Source organism: Rhodamnia argentea, chromosome 5 (genome assembly GCF_020921035.1).
Source record: "Rhodamnia argentea isolate NSW1041297 chromosome 5, ASM2092103v1, whole genome shotgun sequence".
Classification (NCBI taxonomy): domain Eukaryota; kingdom Viridiplantae; phylum Streptophyta; class Magnoliopsida; order Myrtales; family Myrtaceae; genus Rhodamnia; species Rhodamnia argentea.
In genome coordinates, this window is record NC_063154.1 from 25,024,288 (window position 1) to 25,049,243 (window position 24,956).

Sequence of the window (24,956 nt, forward strand, 5' to 3'; positions counted from 1 at the left end):
AAGATTTAGAATTGAATTGGCACCAATAAAAGGTTTAGGACTTAATTGGCACAAATACAAAAGGTTTAGGACAGAATTGACACCAAAAAAAGGTTCAAGACTAAATTGGCACTAATGCAATAGGTTTAGAACTTTTTTTACACTTTTTCCACAATTTGCACATCACAAACCTTGCGCAAAATTTCGTAAATTGCAAATTTGTAAGATATGATTTGACCGTAGGATTCATGGACAATCTTTGCTGGTTCTTCTATTCTTATGTGAAAAGATACATGGAATTTGGAAATGTAATGAGAAACAACTCGCACTTGGGATGTTAAGAAAAACTCTCCTGATCTTTCTCCGCATTGAAACGATCAGAGGTTTCTGCGAAAATAGAATGCGCGCAAGCTTTGCATCGAAAGACATTTCAATTTCCAACTTCGTCTACAAAAGCAGCAGAATAAACCTGCTTTGCGCGTGGCGAATACCTTCATAAACAGCCTTACCATGAAACTATATATATAGAGATGGGACCGAATGGAAAAATCATCGGAGCGAGGCGGCAATTTTTCCAGCATCGACCGAACGACAATCTTCACAGCTAACATAATCAGACTTTATTTTGTAGGGGAGGGAAAAAAAAAAGCAAGCGTTTTCTGGAGCCAGAGAGCGGGCGGGCAGGGTTGCGAGCGAGCTCTTCACTCGTACTCCGAGATCATGTTGTTCTCCGGGGTACGCAGGCCCTCATTATGTTCTCGAGCATCGCCCTCTGCTTCGCCAGCACATTCACCACGGGCGCGCCAGGCAGGACCTGTTCCGAGCAACAGCCGGTAATCACATTCTCTGTGGTTGGATCACCACGCGATAAGCACAAACAAGAGGAGATGAGCTTACAAGAGGGGCCTTGGTGAGGTAGCCAAGGATGGTTGCAACTGGGTGGAATGAATGGAATTCGCCCTGCAAAAATCAAAATTTTGTCTTGGCGTCACAGCCCACACGCATGGTCGGATTCAGAAGCTGACCAATTTTGGCGAATTTGGATGACACGATAGCAGTGCTAAGACAAAAGAAGGAAGAAAACGAGAACAAGAATGCATTGGATTTGAAAGAATTAGCGTACCTCGCCTTCGGCCTTGAGCTGGATCCGAGTGCTGAGCTCGGCAAGGAGGACCAAATCGAGGATGATCGGGGCAGCCGAGAGGGAGTCCTCGCACATGTCGTGGAGGACGATGGTGTTCTTGCCTCCCATGAATATCTCCGAGGAGTACTCATCCATTGCCCGCTTGCTGTCCCCAACGTATGGCACATACTGCATGCGGACAACAAAACAACACGATTTCCATCACCGCACCGCTCGTGCCGGACTGACAGAACACGACAGAAAAGGACATAGACAAATAAGACTGCTAAATTTGGTTCCATTTTGATGCATGCAGTTTTCTTTGTCCAAATAATCTTGACCATCTCGAGTTTAGTTAAGTTTGCAAGTGATGTATAACGCTCCAGAGTTTTATTCAAAGTAATTTTGACAGAATCTCAATTGAACTTGTATGCACATTGAGATCATGACCTGCTCCATCTATCTCAACAAACACTAGAGCAAATCCGGTGCTTTTAGATTGACATTTTTTTTTTGAAAGCTCCAGTCATCAAGCACGTTTGTGGTGACCGTCGAAAAGAACTTTCACACACAAAAGAGGAGGAGACGGAAATGGCCATACCTTGATGACTACAATGTGGTCCGGGTGGTCGGCGGGCTCGTACAGAATGGCATTGCTGGAGACCATGTCATCGACCACATTGCTCTTTGAGATCTCCTTGGACCGGAATGTCTGAGGGGCAGAGAGATTCATCCCCGTTGTTGTTGCCAAGATGGTTGTATCTCACGATCGAAGTCGGCTGTTCAATGACCACATTTTGTTAGTGTGTTTTTATTTTCTCCCAAATTGGCATAAGATCAAATCTAACGGATTGATAGAAGATAAATAATGCTGTGTACCTTGATCCCAGCCCCAACCAGGAAATCAACCAGAACAGATTTCATCTTGGTTTGGTCACTCTTGAAGCCATCCCCCCTCCAATCAAACTGTTCCTCTGGACGGCCAAGGCAATAACTCCTGTGACAAAATCAAATTCACACCAAACAAAATCAGTCATCTCCGATCACCGCTGCCAGAATCTGTCCCTCTGGTAAATTACTGGGAACGAAGGTGTTTTGTGGGCTTCCATTGATGAAGGGGATGTTCTCGAGCACACAAGCAATTGCATAGAAAGTGGACGGCGAAATCTTGGACTCCTCCTTGTCCACTGAATTCATTAAGTTCTCCATTGTGTCGTTCAGACCCACCACAACGTTGTTGTATCTCTCCGTGTTGGCTGTCCACACCACCACCACCTTGTCCACCTTGTTTTTCTCCTTAAACTCCCCATTCAAATTGAAAAATTTAGAACCCCCCACATGAAAAGCAGTAGAATCATTAACTCACTCAGCATCACAGAAATTCTAACTCCAAATCACCATGATTCCGATTACTATCTTCACTTTCAACTGAACAGAAACCGGTATAAAAATGACCGTTTTAAGATCTACAGCGTACGACATTATCTGTCTATGTCTGTACTAGTATATGATTGAAATTGGGCGGCACCCCGAGAGGCATTATTTACCTCATGTCCTTGATGATTTGCTGGACCTGCTCCTTCTTGGAGCTCTTGATCCCGTTGTTGGCACGCGACCGCTGGTTGGCCGCGATGAAGTCTGGGTCATAGATCCCGGGGAGCGGGACAATGTGCTCCATGTTAGGCCGAAGCAGTTTCTGAAGATCAATATCGAACACTCTGGCTCTGGCCATGGCATCGGTCAAGTTCATGTTACTGATGTCCCAACCCCCAAACACAGCATCATCCGGGTTGACCTGAATCCATTAACGCATTGTCAAATTCCAAATCAAATTGACAAAACTCGGCAAAATCGATGGATTGGTGATGATTGATCAAGGTGATTACCATGGGGAGGAGGCTCTTGAAGGGAGCATAAATCTCTTCTCCACCGTACGACCCAACACGAATGGTGGATGCCTGGGTCAGGGAGCCGAAATAGTTGGCCTGTTGGACTTTGTCCTTGGTTGCCCAGGAGATTCCTCTGCAAAATCGAATTTTTTCAACAAAAACAAAAACCCATCTTTCAAAATTTTTTTTTTCTCTGATTCAAATATAAAACTCCCAGAGACGGACAGCAATTTCAGCAGCCGAGACACCGAAAATAACACAAACACGCCCAGACAGATTTCTAGTAGATTCAAACTGGACCCCCAAGCCCTGAAACATTTTTTTCTAATCATTGTGTAATCTTTACCAACCGAAAAAGGGCTTCCGGCCTAGACTACTTCTCGGCCATCCAAGACGACAACCTCCTTTGTCTATTTCGCCGCCGAGCGTTCCTTCACGCTGTACTCTGCCCCGACCAACATCTCCTTTGTCTTGTCTTGTCATGTCCAGAGACGTTACATGTGGCGCGATCCTGAGTAAAACAGACAATGATGAACAGATAGGGGAAGATGAAAACAATAGATGTAATATACTGAAAATAAAGAGGTAAGAGCCAGTCCCTCTTGCAGAGGAGGCAAAGCACAAACTTGATGCTCCACTTCATTGGCACCTAAATTTTCACTCAAAAAGACTTTTTCTTCGTGAGAAAGCTTGGAATCCAATTTGCTGGTGGCGATGCAATCGAGTCCCTAAACAAAAACACCTGCTTAGCTTAGTCCTACTTTCCCATCTTTGTTACATTTCTCTGCATTACATCATAGGTCTGGTATAACATATTTGCACCGAACGGAGCTTGTTTGCATCGAATGAAACAGACTCTCAGCGGCGAATGTCCTCTAAATCAGTCCGATAAACGGCGTGACACCACATGTATGATGAGCTAGGATTCACAACTCCAACATTGTGGGTGGTCTTTGTTGGAGTTGGTGAATACTTCAGGGACCCTTGTTTCTCACACCGTGCAAATTTTAGATTTTTTAGCCCACGTGAGCTTAGGGAAACCGAAGTGTTAGGGAAACCGAAGTGTTAGGGAAACCCTTGTTTCTCACACCATGTATGATGAGCCCACGTGAGCTTAGGGAAACCGAAGTGTTACCCAACGACATACGACCTCTACGCGCGGGATGCGGGGGTTCGGGGGCAGCGCCTCCCGACGGGGGTTCCGCTACCCGGTCAACGGACGGGCTACCCCATTCGCCGGTGAGCGGGCGGGGGTTCGGGGGCAGCGCCCTCGAAACCTCTACGGGTTTGGGCTTTTATTTAAGCTAGCCCGTATAGTGGAATTAAGAAGTTTTAGATTTTTTAGCCCGTTTTTTGGGCATATATACTTTGTTCGGTTTTATCATTGTATTGAGTTGAATTGGCTGTAAACCGAAAAAATATAGTGAAATCTCTTTGCAGGACGTAGCCCTAATCTTGGGGTGAACCTGGGTAATCTCGTGCGTCTTTCTAATTTTTCTCAATTCTTTGTGTGATCGTCTGATTCGGTTCCGATAAATCCCTTCAGTCTTAACCCCACGAAGGCATGAGGTAGTCCTAACTCCATGGTTTTTGGGGTTGGATATGATTTGGATAAAGTTGATAGTGTTCTCAAGGATTTTGAAATGGGAACGTGTACAAGAGGTGCCTGTACAGAGCCAAATTGAGTATGTATGGATCTTGAAATAGGTGGGAGTAGTTAGCCAAAGTATGCACGGGGAAGATGAGAGCACGGTCGCGGGAAAGTGGCGAGTATGCAGTCATTCTTTGCCAGAATGCGTTGGGATTTTGAAGAGATCGCTACAGCATCTACAGCACTTGGTTCTTCGATCAGACCAAATGAATCTCGGATTAGAGATTCTTCGAGAATCAAACCTTTTGTACGCAATTCGTGGCTGGCCGGTCGTTGGCCGGCTGCTACTCTTGGTGGTTGCTAGACAAAAAATCTGAACTTATGATTAATTCAATTGCCAGAGGCTACTGACGGTTTGTTGAATTGATCCAAGTGTATAAACCCCAGAGTGCTTTTGCAAGCTCAAACTAAGAACCGGGCATGATTCATCGTATGATCACGTTCTAGTTCCGGCTAGAATCCTCATGTTCTAATTCCGACCCGTCATCTACCGTTAGGTATACTTTTGATCGTGGTCATAATTTTCTTTTCTTTTTTTAAATCTTGATCGCTTTTATTGTAATTCATTTCAATGCGGATGTTTGATAGATATAGTTGTTTTAAAGAATTTATTTCAGTTCTGAGTTAGTTTGCATCTTGACACGTTCACGTTCATTCTTTAGTGATTTGTTAATCGTTGGTGCAATGTCATTCATTGGCCATCGAGGCCAGTTCCAAGGTTGCTTGTTTCTGTTTTGGTATTAAAGTGAGCGCCGTACACAAGTTTTGGCACTTGTAGTGTATTTTAGCTAGATATTGCGCACATATTAGTTAAAGGAGAGAGAATGAAGACATCAGTGCTTTCAATACCCTTCATTACTGGTCGGGTTAAGAATGCTCATATTACCTTTTGTTTTTCCATATTACCTTTTATTTCTTGTTCCTTTTTATGTCGGGATAAGAATTGCCAGGTTACCTTCTATCACTACAAAAAAACACGCCTTTTGCGACTAATTTTACGACGAAAATTTTGCCAAAATTCGTCGCTAATGTGTGTTGCAACGAATTTTGCGACGACATAAACTTTCGTCGCTAATACGGCGTCGCAAAATTTGCGACGGAAATTTGCATATTCGTCGCAAATTTCTGACGAATTTTGCGACGAACCTCGGGTTATCGCAAATTTGCAACAGAAGTTGGGTTCGTTGCAAATTTGCGACGAAGAGTAATTCGTAGCAAATTTGTGACGAATTTTGCGATGAAAATTGTGTTCGTCGCAAATTTGCGACGGCGACCCTATTCGTCGCAACTTTGCGACGAAGGGTAATTCGTCGCAAATTTGCAACGAATTTTGAGACGAAAATTGGTTGTCGCAAATTTGCGACGAATACAATTTTCGTCGCAAATTTGTGATGAAGGGTAATTCGTTGCAAATTTGCAACGAATTTTGAGACAAAAATTGGTGGTCGCAAATTTGCGACGAACACAATTTTCGTCGCAAATTTGCAACAAATTTTGAGAGGAAAATGGGTTGTCGCAAATTTGCGACGAACAGCCTCTTCGTCGCAAATTTGCAACAAATTTTGATGCGAAAATCGGTTGTCGCAAATTTGCGACGAAGACGCTATTCGTCGCAAATTTGCGACGAAGACGTTATTCGTTGCAAATTTGCGACAAATAGTAATTCGTCGCAAATTTGCAACGAATTTTGAGACGAAAATGGGTTGTCGCAAATTTGCGACGAAATTTGCTATCGTCGCAAAATTCCTGGCAAAACACATTAGCGACCAATTGTGGCGAAATTTTCGTCGCAAAATTCCAAATTTTCGACGTACTTCGCTTTCCGTCGCTTATTAGTGACCGATATACGATTTTTTATTTATTCTTTAGCGATGAATTTAGCAACGAAATTTTTTAATTTTTTATTTCCGAATTTAAATCTAATTAAAAGAAAAATTAATTCTAAAATTTATAGTTACCATTAATTAAGCAAGTAATAAGATGTAAATATTATAATAATATAATATAAGATACATTGATCTGTTTCAATTACAAGAAACTAGGAGATCTCCTAGTGCTCTAATCATACAAGTGCATTGTGATAACTCAAAAGGAGTCTTGACGAGGCAAAAAGCAAAATGTAGGGGCATCGGGGTCTTTGATCCCCAAAAAGTCTCCTTCACTCAACATCGCTCGGATCCTCGATCATAATCGTCAATTTGACCTACAAAGAACTGGAAAATTTCAACAAGTATGCATATCAATCCGAACATAAAGTCGTTGCTAAAGCAAACCAAAGGCATTCACATCAATCATAAGTCCATCAATAGAGCACATGAGAAACATGATATTCTCAGAACACTTGAGAAAAAGGAAGCATAAATAGATTAGTTTCATAGATGTACCCGAGTTGACAGTCTAATTAACGCAGGGAAACAGTGTGCAATAATGGCGCAGAATAAAGAAAAAAACTTCAGCCGATGCTCGGGGTAATCTTCAAAAAATTTGGTAATCATCTGCAAGAAAAAAAAATTAAGTAATCAAACAAACAAATAACCAAGGTAAAATTTTCAATCTAAGCTAAATCGCGCTCGAGTTTGAAATGCAGAAATGAAAGTCCACAACATTAGGTACAATTCCATCAAGTACATCCCATCAAGTACGTCCCAAACCCATGGTTGGGAACTCACAATCACTAGCGAGAATTGCCCTCTCCCTGGCTAAAGGCCATAAAATATCCACTACCAGCATATATCGTTGATTCAAAATAAAACACCAAACTTTAAGATCAAGTGCTACCCGACTTCACAAAGTAAAATTTAGGCTTAAAGGAGAGAAAAATTAAAATCCTAACTTATAAAAAAACAAAATACCTTCTTCAGAAATTTAAATTGATCGTGTACCATGTCTTCATCTCCACCTCCTTCCTCCACCTTCTTGTTTAACCATTGATAAGACTTCTAATTAATTCATCATCATCAGAAATCTCGTCCTCATTGTGTCGCCCATCATTTTGCTCATCACCTCTTTCATTAGTGGGAGGTACGGGAGGAACCCGTTCGTCATTTAGATGGAGGTGTTGCATGACCATTTGCATCTGAGAGCGCATTTGACACTCGAAGGATTTATGTCGCTCGTCCATCTGTTTGATTTGCTCATCTTTCTGTGCAAGTTGGTCTTTGACCAATTTAATCTCTTCATCCTTCTCTTCAAGCAAATGTCTCGGTTGGGTCATTTCGTCCTCCATACGTGTCCTCTTTGAAGCAGCCATACTGGAGGACGAACTCCTAGCCGCCTTTCCTGTGCACACCCTTGACATGGATCCCGGGCCATATATTTTCCCACCCATTGCCTTCATCCACAATGCCTGTTCGTCAGTTGCTGAAAGTTCATCCGCACTCCCACTTTCACCACCACTAGCCGTACTCATTAACAGCTCATCATATTTTTCCTACATCAACAAAATAGATATGAAAATTAAATAACTGCATATATCTAACTACCATAAACATTGAATGCATTCATGGTTTTCAAACCGTGTTTCCATAAAGTCAAAAGTACATAACCTTACATACCTTAATACATTTCGCTCGGTTGTTAGTCCATGTCTTATCTTTTTTTTGAAATGTTCGCTCAAATGTAGCGAAATACGTCGGCTCCATCCCCAATTCATGTGCCTACAAAATTGAAACACAAATGAGCAATTAAATTAACTTAAATTAACTGACCACATATTTATTAGAACTTACCATCCTTTTTCTATGCTCCGCAACATTGATGGAGCCCCCAAAGCATACGTCGCGGACCCTTTCGAAGAACAAGAAGCTCGATTCTTCTTGTTGCGTTCACTCCTTCCCTTATTTTTTTCACTTTCCCAACTTGTCTTCATTTCCGCCCAATCGTCACCGGTGATAAACTCTGGCTTCACGTTTTGTGTCTTTGCTCTATTCATCACATTGCGAATGTGATCACCAGCTTTTTTCTTAAAAATCCTTCTAATTTCATCCTCATCCGATTCCTCCCATCCGAACTTTCTCTGTAATCAATGGGAAAACAACTGATTTCATTTATGTCAAGCTTAGTTTGTGAGAAAACAAAAGAACAAAACTTACCTTGAACTCATTCCACCACAAATCCTTCACTTGTCTTGGAGCGGCACTATAACTAATCCACGACCCCCTCCAATAGTTATTCACAATTTTATTAAGTACCCGCACCACCCGCAGAGCGTCGTCGAATCTGCAAACAAGGACAATGCAATTCACATCCATATGTAAAACCAAACAAATGGATGACCGTAAAAAAAAAGTACTTACGAATCTCCAAATGGCCTTATCACGGTCTGGCTATCTTCTTCGGGTGTGCTTCCCCCATCATGTGAGTGTTCCACTGAAGAAGGTGGAACAGAAGCACGTGGAATTGAAGTAGATTCAAGTCGGATGGGTCCTTCAGCATGTAGTGGTTGAGAGTGAGAGGAAAGGGCCGGGGACGAGCCCGAGGAAAGGACCGGGGACGAGCTAGGGGAAAAGGCCGGGGACGAGCTAGAGGAAGGCAAAGGTGAATGGGAAGCGCCTGGTCTTCCTTGTGAAGATGTACCACGGATGTGACCTCCACGCTTATGCTGGCGATTAAAAAGGTTAGACAAACATAAAAAAAAATAAGAACATGTATTAAGGACACATAATGACGTACATCATGAAGCTTACCATTTTGTTTCGGAGAGTAAGTGAGAAGCGTAAGGAACTTGCTATCGCCTCTAATAAATACGAAGCTCTGACACCAAAGGAACCTATTGAAATCTTGTAGTCATCGGATTCGATGAACAATAAAGAGGAGCATATTACATGACATTATATACTTGCCTATCTTTTGTTTGGTTTTTACCAAACAAGCCCTTCGATCAAAGAGAGTCCTTGAATAGGGCTAACAATATCTCTCTCACATAGAATGAATACAATCAAATCGATAGTACCTTCGTTATTTAGTCATTATGTAAATAATTTAAAAAATTGAAAGAAATTATTTATCTCATAAGCTATAGATACCAAGATTGAAACCTGTGTTTTACCTCTTCAATGGTCAGATTTAGATGAACATATATCACAATTGGCACTCCTATATAGTAAGCAGCTCTTCCTTCCGATTCAATCTCTGACTCAAGACAGGCAGCTATGCAGCCAACACTCCCACAAACTTTTTTGGGGCACAAGGAAAAATCATTAAGTACTAGATAAATGTACAAAAGAATACAAGAACAAGCAGAAAATGATAACCATTTAGCAGGCACATGGGAAAATGGAAGGAAAATTTGCTATAAAAAAATGACCATTATCACAAGATGAAATGAAGGCAATTCAAAGCTGAGATGCTCATTGACCTTCTGTGCATGCTGCAACTAATTTTTCACGAAGCGGTGGTCCATTCTATGTATGTACAACTTCACTCTTTCATTGTAAACCATGCTTTAACACCATCATTGATCGCATCAGCTTCAACAAATAGAATGTATCAAAAATTGCATTGGGCAAAAGCGCGGTGCTTTCGACTAAAAGGAATTCGTCTTTTAATGCAAAATTTGTAAATTTGAATCCCAATGTATTTGCAACATCATTCAATCAGCTCTTAGCGTAACAAATACCATTTTTATAAACTGCAAACATCACGATGTTATAGATCTACTGAGCCAACAACGGTAGCATTAAGGAACTTGGGACCAATTCTCGAGTCCTATTTAGAGCGCTCCGCATACCAAAATTGACAGAAAACCTATGAACAAGAGCAAATTCGAAAATGAAAACCCAGTAATGGAGATCCGTTTTTTTTTTTTTGTCGGTAGTCGCATGCTAATTCACGACACAAAATTGATATCACCAGAGCAAAAGCTTTCACCTCAAGCTCGAACAATGCGGCGAATAGAAAGAAGAGCAACAGATTTCAAGAACATAATGCCTATACATCCATCCCAAAGTAGCCACCGGATCCGACTCAAGTGAGAACTCATCGTCACAGGCGGATCTCAAAAAGAAGGGAAACGATTGAAAAATTTTTAGATTGAATGTCGCAACACGATACCTGGTTTTCGTGTGCAGCAGAGTAGACCCACAACACCAAAACCGAGCGGCGAGCAACGAAGGAGATCGAGCGGCGAGGGCGACAGAGCTTGAAGGAGGCGACCCAAGGAGATTACCCGGTTTTAGGCACGAGCAGATCCGAAAAGGAAGGGAAAGGATCGAAAAATTTTCAGATTGAATGCCGCAACAAGAAATTACCCGGTTTTCGTGTGCAGCAAAGTGGACCCACAACACCAAAACCGAGTGACGAATGGCGAGCGGCGAGCAACGAAGGAGATCGAGCGGTGAGGGCGAGAGAGCTTGAAGGAGGCGACCCAAGGAGATGAGGTGAGGAGGCGAGCCGAGGTGGCAAGAGGAGGCGAGGTGAGGGAGGCGGCGAGATGAGGGCCTAAGGGGAGGGTGGCAGCGACGAGGCGAAGATCGGCGTGGAGGGGACAGAGCGAGAGATAGACACGGGACAAAGAGGAGTTGGGGAGGAGACGCGCGACAACAACAAAGAGAGATTGGAGAAGCTGGGAGAGTGACCTAATTGGGACTTAGCCCTCTTTTTTTTGCCACGAAATGGTATTTTCGTTGCAAAATTTGCGACGAAAATCGCCTTTCGTCGCAAACATTTGACACGAAAAGAGCATTTCGTGGGAAATTTTATGATGACATAGATTTTTCGTCTGAAATTTTGCAACGAAAAAATTTTTCGTTGCCAATGTTGCGACGAAAATGAAGTTCGTCGCAAATTTTTGCGACGAAAATCGCCTTTCATCGCAAAAATTTGACACGAAAAGCATTTCGTGTCAAATTTTTGCGACGAGATAGATTTTTCGTCGGAAATTTTGCAACGAAAAAATTTTTCGTTGCCAATGTTGCGACGAAAATGATGTTCGTCGCAAATTTACTGCGATGAACATCATTTCGTTGCAATTTACTGCGACGAAAATAGCCTTTCGTTGCAAACATTTGAGACGAAAATAGTTATTCGTGGGAAATTTTGCGACGACATAGAGTTTTCGTTGGAAATTTGGCAACGAAAAAATTTTTCGTTGCCAATGTTGCCACGAAAATGATGTTTGTCGCAAATTTTTTTCCACGAAATTCAGATGTCGTTGCAAAATTTGCGACGAAATGCTATTCGTCACAAATTTTTGTGATGAAGTGTAATTCTCGTGGAAAAATTTGTGACAAACGGAAAAAACAAAAAAACCCTAGCCGCAGTATAAATAAGGCCCAACTCTCCGCGTCACGAACTAAATCTCAATTTTTCTCCACTTTTGGGCCACACAAAAATATATCGGGTCCTTTACCCAAAAAAATATATATATATCGAATCAAGTGATGAACTGGACCAAATACATAAAATTCAAAACATATTTAACAATAACCATAATAAATTTATAATAATAACAACAACATAAAAGTCGTCACAAATGTGCGACGAATGTCCTATTAGTGAAAGTGTCAAAAATGCTAATCTTCATCTTCATCTTTGACTTCATCTTCGTCTTCGACTTCATCTTCGTCTTCATCTTCGTCAAGACTATCATATTCAGCCTCCGTCTCGAAATCGGATTCTTCAACGCCTTCTACATTTGATTCGCGAATTTCATTTGGATCCACATCTATCACAGCTCCGCATGGATCTCGTAAAGTCGGAATGTTATATTCTTCAACTTCAATAATGTTACAAACTTCCTCTTGTTGATACGCTGTATCCTTCCAATGTTCCTCAATTTTTCTTCGTACTTTGGTTTGACATACGACCCACCAATCGGCTTTGTCGCGTTTCAAACTAGGATACGGTGCATAATATACTTGAATTGCTTGTTGTGCCAAGACAAATAGTTCATATTTCATATACTTTTTCTTGTGATTTACTTCAACCAAATTAAACTTCGTATGCACCTTCATTCCTCTGACGGGGTCGATCCACATGCACTTAAATAACACAACTCGCATTAATGGTCCATGGTACTCTATCTCTATGATTTCATCCAACAAGCCATAAAAATCATCTTTCGCACTACCACCATTAGATGACCGAACACACACACCACTATTCATTGTGGTTTTTCCCATTCCGTACTCTCGAGTGTGAAAATTGTACCCGTTTATGAAATATGCTGGCCAAGTTCATACCATTCTTTTTGGACCCCATGATAAATGATACAACAATCCTTGATCTTCAACTTGATCATGTGTACTGTGAACCTGAAGTCACACACGCAAAGTCAATCATATTTTTTTAATTAATGATTTATAAAATATTAATAACTTACTTTTTGTCCATAGACAACTTACATGTATTTTGAACCATGCTGCAAATTGTTCATCGCACAAACGGTCGAACTCATTTGGTGGTAGTCCATACATTGAAGTTCGAAAAATCCTATCAACAAATACCATATATATATTAGCGAATGTTTGACACACAATAAATATATTTGCAAAAGTACACTTACTCGAAGTATGGCTCCACTTCCGGACAGTTCAGCAAAATATATGTATGAGCTGCCCGCCATTCTTCGTCCGTTAAGTAACGAGACTTACATGCGCCGCTTGATCGACCAAGATAATTGAAAATAGAGAATGATTTGCAATTGGGATCAATAGGCCCCTCATCATTTCTTCCTGCTCTCCGCCTCTTACACCGCACGTGCGGCTCAAAATAGTATGATGCAAATGTTGTCACTTCTTCCATAATATATGCATTACAAATTGAAGCTTCAACACATGCCTTGTTCTTCACTTTTCTTTTCAAATGATATAAGAACCTAGTTCCAATAAGGAAAAGTTCATCAAAACATAATAAGTGATAGAGTAATTTCAAATTTATTAAAAAATATATTTTACCTCTCAAATGGATATATCCAGCGAAATTGGACGGGACCCGCAACTTTGGCCTCAAAAGGCAAGTGAACTAAGAGATGCTCCATTGAATCAAAGAACGATGGAGGGAATATCATTTCTAAGTTGCAAAGAATGATTGGAATATCTCCCTCCAGCTTCTCCATGTGTGACACTTTTAATCTTGTTGAGCAAATACCATGAAGAAAATTACTTAACTCTGTGATGGCACCCCATACAAAGTTCGGTAGAAGTTCCTTGAAAGCTATTGGAATTAGTCTTTCCATAAATATGTGGCAATTATGGCTCTTCGGACCTGTCAATTTGCATTCATTGAAATCAACACATCTCCCGATGTTCGAAGCGTATCCATCGGGAAATCGTACAGATTTCAACCATTGACAAACAACCCTTCTCTGCTCCCTGTCCAATGTGTAAATTGCTTTTGGTTTTGGTCCCCTACTGCTTGCATCCACATCTAGTGCTGGCCGATCACAAATGACTCTCATATCTTTTCTTGCATTCAAGTTGTCTTTTGTCTTTCCAGTGACATCCATCACAGTATTCATGACATTATCGAAAACATTCTTTTCTATATGCATGACGTCAAGATTATGACGAATAAGATGGGTCTTCCAATATGGTAAATCCCAAAATATATTGCGCTTAGTCCACTTATGTGCGCTTCCGTACGCAATAGTTGTGCCATAGGGGTTTTCAACAAGCGTCGGAAAATCATGCACTCGCTCCCAAATTTGATCACCAGTTAACCTCAATGGTGGGGGTGTTCTTTCAATCCTATTCTTGATGAACTCTTTCTTATTCCTTCGGAATGTATGATTTGTCGGCAAAAATTGTCTGTGACAATCAAAATAGCTGGCCTTCTTACCGTGCTTTAATCTGAATGACTTTGATCTCTCCATACATATCGGACATACTAAGATCCCAGCTATACTCCATCTAGATAACATCCCATAAGCTGGAAAGTCATTTATCGTCCAAAGAAGTGCAGCCTTCATTACGAATGTTTGATCAGTAGAAACATCATACGTAAGAACACCTTCATCCCACAGATGTCGTAACTCCGCAATCAATGGTTGCATATAAACATCTATCAATTTTTTCGGATTTTGCGGGCCAGGCACAATCAATGTCAAAAACATATAAGGTGTCTTCATGCACATACCAGGTGGCAGATTGTACGGAGTTAGGATAAGCGGCCAACATGAATAACTTTTTCCTGATTTTTCAAATGGAGCAAATCCATCAGCACAGAGACCTAACCTAATGTTTCGAGACTCCATCGCAAACTCGGGATATGTTCTATCAAAATGTTTCCATGCTTCTGCATCCGAAGGATGACACATCAAACCCTCCTCGGTTTCATGATTTGCATGCCAATTCATGTGTTCAGCAATGGCTTTAGACGCATAAAGCCTTTGCAATCTGGGGATTAAGGGCAGATAAAACAATTGCTTACATGGTCTACGCTTCTGATAACGACCCCGCCTCCTACTAATATTGTACCTCGGTTGGCCACAGAATTTGCAAGATTCGGCATTTTCATCATCCCCCCAATATAACATACAACCCGTACTACATACATCAATCCTTACCACTGGAAGACCCAAGTCATCCATTAGCTTCTTCATATCGTAAAAATCACCTGGCATGATATTATCGCGTGGCATTGCTTCCCGCATTACGTCAACAAAAGAGTTGCAGCAATTCTCGGACACATTATGCTCCGCCTTGATGTTTAATAGTCTTGCTGTCACCGATAACCTAGTGTGGTTGTCACAACCTGCCCATAAAGGTTCATCTCTTGCTTTCAACACTTCACAAAACCGATTAGATGTAAAAGTTTCATTGTGCACATTCTCATCAAAACCTGTTACTTCCGCCTCTTCCATTTGTGATGCATAGCTATTACCCACTTGTTCAAATGTAGGAGCAAAACTAGTACTCCCATAGTTCGATTCTGAAACAAAATTCTAACCATTTGCATCAATCACCATTCTCTGATATGGGTTCAATTGATTATAATAGCTACATTCCTCTCTAATTGAAAATTGGTCACTTGTTCCATATCCTTCATCAAATATAAATTGTTCACCATGGCAAGTCCAATTATAATAGTTCGGAGTAAACCCAAATCTACAAAGATGTTCTCTAACTTTGTCACACGCATGAAATTTATTATTACTGCACCTTTTACATGGACACCTTAACTTATTTCCATCCATCAACTCAAATTTACCACTAGCAAACTCCAAAAACTGTTCCAACCCAGTCTGAAACTCATCGGTCAATCCTTGACGTCCGGGTAAGTTCTTATTATACATCCAAGCCCTCTCTCTTTGCATGTGTACGTATAATAATTAAAAAATCTCTTAAAATATTTAAATACCATATCTACTATTTAATATTCTTAATTAAAATCGTGAAATTGTAAAAATTAAAATACACTTAGCCACGAAACAATTACTTACAAATTGAAAAAAATGAAAAAAAAAATACCATTTCAAGAAGCGACTGAAATATTTATAATATAAGCGATCAATTTGATGAGATTGCAAGGTCCACTTGGATTGCGAGACCTTCAAATGGACACGTATCTTAAAAATTAAATTACTTCAGATTCATGAAGATTATGACAATTGATAGAAGAAAATGATGAAATAAATAACAATTTATTCTACGATTACCATAAGATGCGAATTTAGCGACTACACCCTAAAGCCATTGTTAATTTTGTGACGAATATTATTTGTTGCTAATTAGCAACGAAACAAGCGATTCATAGCCAATTAGCGATAAAAAAATGTCTTCGTCACTATGTAGCGACGACATTCAACTTTCATCCCAAATTTTACGACGAAACTCAGCTTTCGTCGTAAAACAAACCGAGCCTATTTTGCGACGACAAACTGTGCTCGTCGTGAAATTTGCGACGTATTTTATTTTCGTCGCAACGTTTTACAACGACATACATTTTTCCTCGCAAATTTTGCGACGAAAGTCTATTTCGTCGCAAATTTTGCGACGACAGTCTATTTCGTCGCAAATTTTGCGACGAAAATCTATTTCGTCGCAAAACAACAAAGCATAGTTTGTGACGAAATTCAGTTTTCGTTGCAAAATTTGCGACGAACCTGCCCTTTTCGTCGCAAATTCGCGGACAAATTTTCACCTAGCACCTACAAAAGAAGAAATTCATGCAAGTCCGCGACCCTATATGAACGTTTTTTCCGAAAAATGTCACAAATATTATCGCTAATCTTGCATTACTACACATACACGTTAACTTATGAGCTCAACTTTACTTCGCAATTTAAAAAAAAAAGTTGCAATGTCAACAAGGCTTACCCAAGTATCTGCTTCAATATTTTGTAGGAGAAAGTGCTCAATTTGATGAAAATCACAACATTCGCTTAGATTGCGAGATCTTCCAATAGACACGTATCTAAAAAAAAGACAAATAAAAATTACTCAACTTTCATGAAGCTTGTACCATTTGATAGAAGAAAATGATGAAATAAAGAATAGTTTATTCTATGATTACCATAAGACACATATAAATGGACAAGCGAGAAGACAGAAGGCAAAATGAAGAGATGAGACAGCGGTCGAACAACAAGAGTGCTGATTGGAAAGAGAGAGACAATAGTGCGGTGAGAGAGAAGGTCGGGGAATTTTAAAGAGGGAAACTTTAATCAGCCACGAATTTAGCCACGAAATATTACAATTTGCGACGCAAAAGTGTCGGTGGGGTTTAGAAATGATTTTTAGCGACGAAAACTGAATTTTGTCGCAAAACAATCGAGCCCAATTGCGACGAAATTTTGTTTTCGTCGCAACTTTTGCGACGAAATTCATTTTTCGTCGCAAAATTTCCCACAAATTAATATTCGTCACAAATTTATTGCGATGAAATTTATTTTTCATCGCAAAAATTCCCACGAATTAATATTCGTCACAAATTTTGCGACGAAATTTAGTTTTCGTCGCAAATTTTCCCACGAATTAATATTCATTGCAAATTTATTGCGACGAAATTCGGTTTTCATCGTAAATTTTCCCACGAATGCATATTCGTCTCAAATTTTGCGACGAAATTTAGTTTTCGTCGCAAAAATTCCCACGAATTAATATTCGTCGCAAATTTTGCGACGAAATTTAGTTTTCGTCGCAATTTTTCCCACGAATTCGTATTCGTCGCAAATTTTGCGACGAAATTAGTTTTCGTCGCTAAATTTGTGACGAAATTGTTTTTTTGTCGCAAAATTTGTGGAGAAAAAAAAAAGTCGTCACAAATGAGCAATGAAATGTTCTTGTTGCTATTTTCGTTGCAAATTTGCAATGAAAACTCAATTCGTCGCAAAATCCGTCGCAAATTTGCAACAAATTTTTTCCGTCGCTAATTTTCGTTGCTAAATCAGTTTTTTTTTGTAGTGTATTTTATTTATTTCCATGTATTAACGTCGAACGAAAGAACTTCTATCTTGTACACCGCAGCAAGATCCCTGTATGCAAGACAGTATACTTTAAAATTTTTCCATATACAGTTCCAACTTTCGTGTATTCCTACTTATCCACAAATTGGAATATTGGTTTTTGAATGACCATAAGATAAAACGCTTTCATCCGTTCATTTACATCTACTCAACAATAATATAGCTGTGAACGATGTGGCACATGACCTTTCCTATGAAATTTTCTTGCCTATGTGCACCCTTCTCCACTGCTTCAAAATCGTGCTAAAAACCTCTACTTCGCCGCAGCCCCTGAACCTTCTTTCCCGCTAAATTCTACCGCGATCATCATCTCCTTGTCTTGTGGTGATCGGATACGTTTTACAAGTAGATCATTATGAATCAAGGATTTGTTCTCATCATAGGGATTAGGACATTTTACAAGTAGATCATGTACGAATCAAGTATAACCTCTTATGTATAGCTTAAATAAGGGGGAAAATGGAAACAATCTTAAATATAAGTAAATAACTAGGATTTATAGATACCACAAAGAGCGAAAGAGAAGTGGCACACGGAAGTTGTCTCGCACTGCTCGGCATTCACTGCTTATCCATTTTGTGTCGTTTGCGATTCTAATGACCTTTTGTTGAAGGTCATGTTCATCCGCAGTTGGCTTGCACAAATTGGATGCATATGAGAAATTAGAATCTCTCACAAAAGAGGATGATGAATTTTTGGTCATCAAATATATTGGTTATTATGTCATTTTATAAAACTAAGGTACTTCAAGAAAACTAATCATAATGGCTAAATTAAGATACAAAGGTAATTCTTAAATTTATGGATCATGAATACATAATTGATTCGTATCGCGAAATTCAGTAAATTACCTAAAATTAGTATTTGTATCGTAGATATTTATAAACTCTTATGCAATTTAATAGATATTACAGTTTTCACTAAGAATTACGATCTTGGAAATAAAAATCTTAATTTCGAGTGTGTGTGATGATCCCCTATGCATAAGAAGTTATGAATTCCAATTGCTTTTTTGAAAATAAAATTACATTTGATTTTAGATCACACATACTTATATAGGTGATTTCATTTTTCATTGCATTATAAAGAGCAAAAGCTATTTTTAACTATTATGCAACTATCTGAGTACAATGGGAGAAGAACAATAGAAGTGCCAAAGACTATGTTCGGTGCTCTCTTTAGTTTCAAAAGTTTTCGTCGGCTTACTTAAGTGCGAAAACCGAGAACACAAGCGTTACAAATTCCAAACCCACATGCCTAGACACTTAAAGGCCCGTATGGTAACCATTTTGATCCGAAAAATAGTGTTTCGATTAAAATGACTTTTTCTCGATTCTATTTCTCGGATGAGTTTTAGATAATCATAACACGTTTGGTAACTACCCAAAATTTATAATCCTGGAACAGAAACGCGTTTGATAACTACACAAAATTTATGTACCCAGAAACAATTGTTCTTCCCAATTTTTGTCATTTAAGTCAAATAATTACGTAGTTACTTTGTAAAATTCCATCTTACATTTTGAATTAATCGAAGATTAATTCATATTGCTTCTTTTGTGTAACATATTGCATATTGAAATGTAAAAATAAATATCAAGAATCATCGGGAGTCATTTTTGCCATTTATTGTAGGGTTTCATCGAACTTTTTTGAGCGAGAGGATAATCGACACAAGCGACACCTTTGTTTTCGCAAGGAAAATGCACTACATTGCCCCGCATTGGTTTGCATTTTTTGTTCAAGGAAATCAAATCTCTGTCTTAATTCATCGAAACTTAAGAATGATAGCTTGCTAAATGTTCATGATGGTTATTTTGTCTTTTTCCAAATTTTTCTAGACTTAGACTAAGTCTAAAGTACATTAATCTAGGAAAATCAAATGCGCAATCAAGGAATCGTGGCATTGATAAATCACATCTTAAAACCCTAATGAAACCCTAAGGGCTTAGAGAAATGTGGTTTTAGCTTAATTACAAAGATGTTTATGATTTTTCTAAAAAAGAACAAAATCTATGAAATATAGGCCTAAATTTATGAAAATAAGGCTAAATTAGCCTAATCTAAGCTTCTTCTATTTTTCGAGATTTTCTGAAATTTTTACGATTTTTTAGGATTTTTCCAATTTTTTTATTTTTTTTATTTTATTATCTTATATACTTTTCTTTGAAAATGAAACCTCGTTCTAGTTAGGTGGAGGGAAAGCTGGCGAGAGAAGCGAAAATGAAAAGTGAGAGATGTCGAACTTCATTCTGTTTGTGATTTTTAAAAATGATTCTTTTTTTCCAGAATCAACTTTTTTTTGTTCTTGTTTTTGCTTCGAAACTGTTTCTGAGAACAGAATCAAAATCATTTACGTCACCAAATAAGATTATCATCTTCTTCTTTTTTCGAAAAATAGAATCAAAGAATCGGAATAGTTGCCATGCAGGCCCTTATTAACGTATTCTTTAGAAAAGATTTACATAAAAAAAAATTGATAGAGATAGGAAACAATACGAGTAATAAGTGCAAATAGAATGAGAAAAAACGGAGAGACAACAATTTAAAGAAAGAGATGCGAATCGAAAATGAATGGTGAGGATATTAGAAGAAACAAATGCGTTTGTCCATATATAGCAAAGATAAGTAAGATGATTCTTTATTCCATCTAAATTGTAATGCATCAGTTCACAATATCATCTTTCTCTACCATACATTTACATAAGAGGCTTCCTTCCCATTTGTGTAGGAGGCTTCCATGGGTAACAAGCAGTATAGTCTCCGGTGTGCATATCAAACCTACAAGGACCATTGGGTGAGATCTTCCAAACACACAGGTCGCAAGCTCCTTCATCCCTCTTTTGATTATATACGTCAAACTGGTGAAATTGACTCGGCCATGAGAAGTCACAAACGAACAACTTCTTCCCATACAAATGGGTTTTAACGTCGAATCCCCAGATGGTCGTTATGTATTGGACTCCGAGATCGTCTTGCTTGGACTTGCAATGCACTATCAGAGTAGTGTTAACCGGCAAACTATTAAAGATCTCAACATATGGCTTGCTCCTAACCGGCTTCCATGGATAACAATCAGTATAATCTCCAGTGTGCATATCAAACTTACAAGGGGCATCGGGCGAGATCTTCCAAACACACAGGTCACAAGCTCTTCCGTCCCTCTCTTGATTATATATGTCAAACCGGTGAAACTGACTCGGCCATGAAAAGTAGCAAACAAGCCACTTCGTCCCAGTTTCAAGTCCGAATCCCCATATAGTCGTTATGTACTGGACTCCGAGATCCTCATGCTTGGATTTGCAATGCACTGTTAGAGTAGTGTTGGCTGACAAATTGTTAAGCATCTCCACATATGTCTTGCACCAAACATGTCCTGCACAGCTAGTTAGCAGCAAATAACAAGTAACCACGAGCTTAGCTGATGAATTCATCGTTGAGGGATGTCTTTGCTCCAATTCCAACACCATTTAGCTATTTAAGGATGAAAAATGGAGGATATCGGATGTCGCCAACTTGCCATAACCATATAACCTTTTATTTTTGCTCCTTTTTGCTCTGGGATGAGAATTCCTATATTACCTTCTGGATTTTTTTCCTTTTTCAGATTGGGATAAGATAAGTTCAGCTCCGAATTGAGTAGAATATCTTATCCATAGATTAATTAAAGGAGAGAAACTGAAGACAACTTTGTTTTCGTTACCCTTTTATTTTTCTTCTTTTATAAGTCTGGGGTAAAAATTTCCATATTACCTTTTATTTTTCCATCTTACCTCTTATTTCTTGTTCCTTCTTATTCTGGGACAAGAATTACCATATTGGGTTAATACCACGGAAAACTCCAAACTTGTACACTTGTGACAAATTTACCCCAAATTATTTTTTTAACCACATAAAACTCCGAACCGGTATACCCGTGACAAATTTACCCTAAACTGGTACACATGTGACAAATTTACCCTCCGTTAATTTTCGTTAAATTTAATCATCAAACTGTTGATTTGGTGACACGTGACGGTGACAGGTATACCGGTATGGAATTTTGACCATCTGCTTGTCACAAATTTATCAATTTGAAATTTTTCGTGATATTAAATCAATTAAACTGGGGTAAATTTGTCACGTGTGTACCAGTTTAGGGTATTTCGTGGTCAAAAGAATTAGTTTATGATAAATTTGTCACAGATATACCAGTTTAGGATTTTTGGTGGTCAAAAAAATAATTTGGGGTAAATTTGTCACGGGTGTACCAGTATGGGGTTTTTCGTGGTCAAAAAAATAATTTAGGGTAAATTTGTCACGGGTGTACCAGTTTAGGGTTTTTCATGGTATTAACCCTACCATATTACCTCTTATTTTAGTTAATTTCCACATATTGACGTCGCACGATAGAATTTTGTCGGTTCCAGTGAATCTCAGAAAACTTTGTCGCTTTCTATCAATTCCAACTCATGATTCGAGTGGAGTAGGGAGGCATGAGGAGGAAGCAGGTTTCGTAACATGCACACGGCACATAACACACAGTATAGCTTGTATAATAGAATATGATATGATGGAACCGGGACTAAAAAAAAAAGAACTCATGATTCGAGATTCACGTAACACATATCTATTAGAGGCGAATCTATGTCGTTGTTACATCTTAACGTATTTATCAATTCAATATCGATTTTACCAATTCATAAATAATTTTATTTCACCTATTAAATGGACTAGGTCTCATCCCGTTTAAGGGTGAATTACTGTGTTCCTTATAGCATCTTCTCAACAATGTAGATAATGATATGTAAATCAAAAACCGGCTGCGAATGATGTGGCACATAACCTTTTCAATGATATGCTTAATGTGCACTTCGAATTTTGTTATCTTTGCCTATCGACACCCTTCTCCACCGCTTCCAAATCGCGCTAAAAACTAGGGGTGTGCAACCGGATCGGGTAGACCCGAAAACCGGACCGGACCACCCGAAAAATCAGTCCGGTTTCCGGTTCTCATTAGAATAGGACCGGTTCCCGGTTCCAAAAATTTGGAACCAGTTTAAATCGGTCCGGTTTCTGGTTCCTAGTAAAGACCCACCCGAAATTGGACCGGTTTAAGCAAAGTAAGAAAAAAAACCCTATTATATAATAATAGTCTCGGACTTGCCGTTTGTTTGACTTTATTCTCCATTCTTGTTGCCGCCTCACTCTCTCTATACACTACGCAGCAAACTAGCAACCCTTTCTCCTTGATCGTGTTGGTCATGCATTTACGCAAGTGTCAAGTGTAAAGGTAGGTTGTTGAATTGGATGGTTTGATTTTTTTTTTCCTTCATGTAGTGCAATGGCTTTGGCATTTTCTTCCCCTCAATGAATGTGTTTAGCAATTTGCTGTTCAAGAATCTGTCTTTTCACTTTTCATAATTAGATGGACCTAAAACCAAAAAGGGTGTGTGTGATACAATATTGAATATAAAGTCCGAAGAAGAGCTTATTGTTCGAATGGCTGCGATGGCGCCACCGAGGTCATCCCTTAAGGCTTCCACTATAAAAGTCGGTTGGACTCTGGGTTTTAAAATATTTTGCTCCATGTGCAATCCATTTCCTTGTTGGTTGATCTCTTGGTTTTAATTGATTTGTAAAGAAGACAAATTCGTTAACGAGAAAGAAGAGAACAAAAAGAACCTATGCCTATCTTATTGTTGCATTCTTGCAAGTCTTATTGTTAAGCACAACTTTGAAAAATAGTATTTGTGACACTCACTATGCTAGATAGTAAATGAGCTACTCTGGTATAAAAACGCACGAATTCCTTCTTCCTCTTGTCTTTGAACAAGTACCTATCACAATATATTGTTGTTTAGTGTTTACGAACATTATTAATAGGAAAAGCCTGAGAAGTGAGTCAGCCATTTAGATAACCTTTTGTGGACTTCACATAGTGCAATTGAAAATATTAGGATCACACAAAATGCTCCTTGGTCCTACATTGTTGTGTAATTTATTTTCAATAGAAGCAATATTGTACTAATTATTTTTGTCTTCGTCATGTTGATATGCAGTTGATGGATCAAGATATGTCAACGGAAGTGGATGGCCGTGATGAAATGAGTCCACTCATGGAATTGTCATTCCATGGAGCTGAAGAAGTGGCATCCGCGACCGCCAATGCGATAAACAAGGTGAGGGTACCTAGTTCCTGTCCTCCACTTGGTAAAAAGCGAGTTAATCAATCGGAGGTGTGGGATAACTTTTCGAAAATCTTAGATGAGAAGACAAAAAAAACAAGGGTAAAGTGCAATCACTGTGGGGATGACTATGCGTATACTGTTGATAATGGTACATCTTCAATGCGGAAGCACTTGAGAAAGTGCAAGAAGTATCCCAATGCGGATAAGAGGTAAATGCTATTTGCGCCACATAATAAGGATGTGGCTACCGAGGCAGAGGGAGATATTGGTTGTGGTAGTATTTTGACGACATGGAAGTTTGATCAAGAACGTTGTAGGCGCATGCTTGCTCGGATGATCATAATTGATTAACAACCTTTTTTCACGGTTGAGCGCGTCGGTTTTCGTGATTTTGTCACCGAATTGCAACCTCTCTTCCAACATTTGTCACGATTTACAATTGCTAGAGATTGCATGAAGTTATATCTGAGCGAAAGAAATTGTTTGAAAACTTACTTTGGTAAGCTTAACTCTAGGATTGCACTCACGACCGATATGTGGAGTTCCATTCAAAACTTGAACTATCTATGTCTCATTGCACATTTTATTGATGATAATTGGAAGTTGCATAAAAGAATCATCAATTTTGTGGTAATGCATAGTCACAAGGGTAGAGAAATTGGGAAAATGGTGGAGAAATGTATTTATGAGTGGGGTATAGAAAAAAAAGTGTCCACGATAACTGTGAACAATGCTAGTT

General features: G+C 39.2%; 1 pseudogene; it reads right to left on the reverse strand.

Annotated features, from left to right (window-relative positions):
• Positions 1-425: 425 nt before the first annotated feature.
• On the reverse strand, positions 426-4,773 carry LOC115725867 (annotated as a pseudogene).
• Between the last annotated feature and the right edge of the window lie 20,183 nt (positions 4,774-24,956).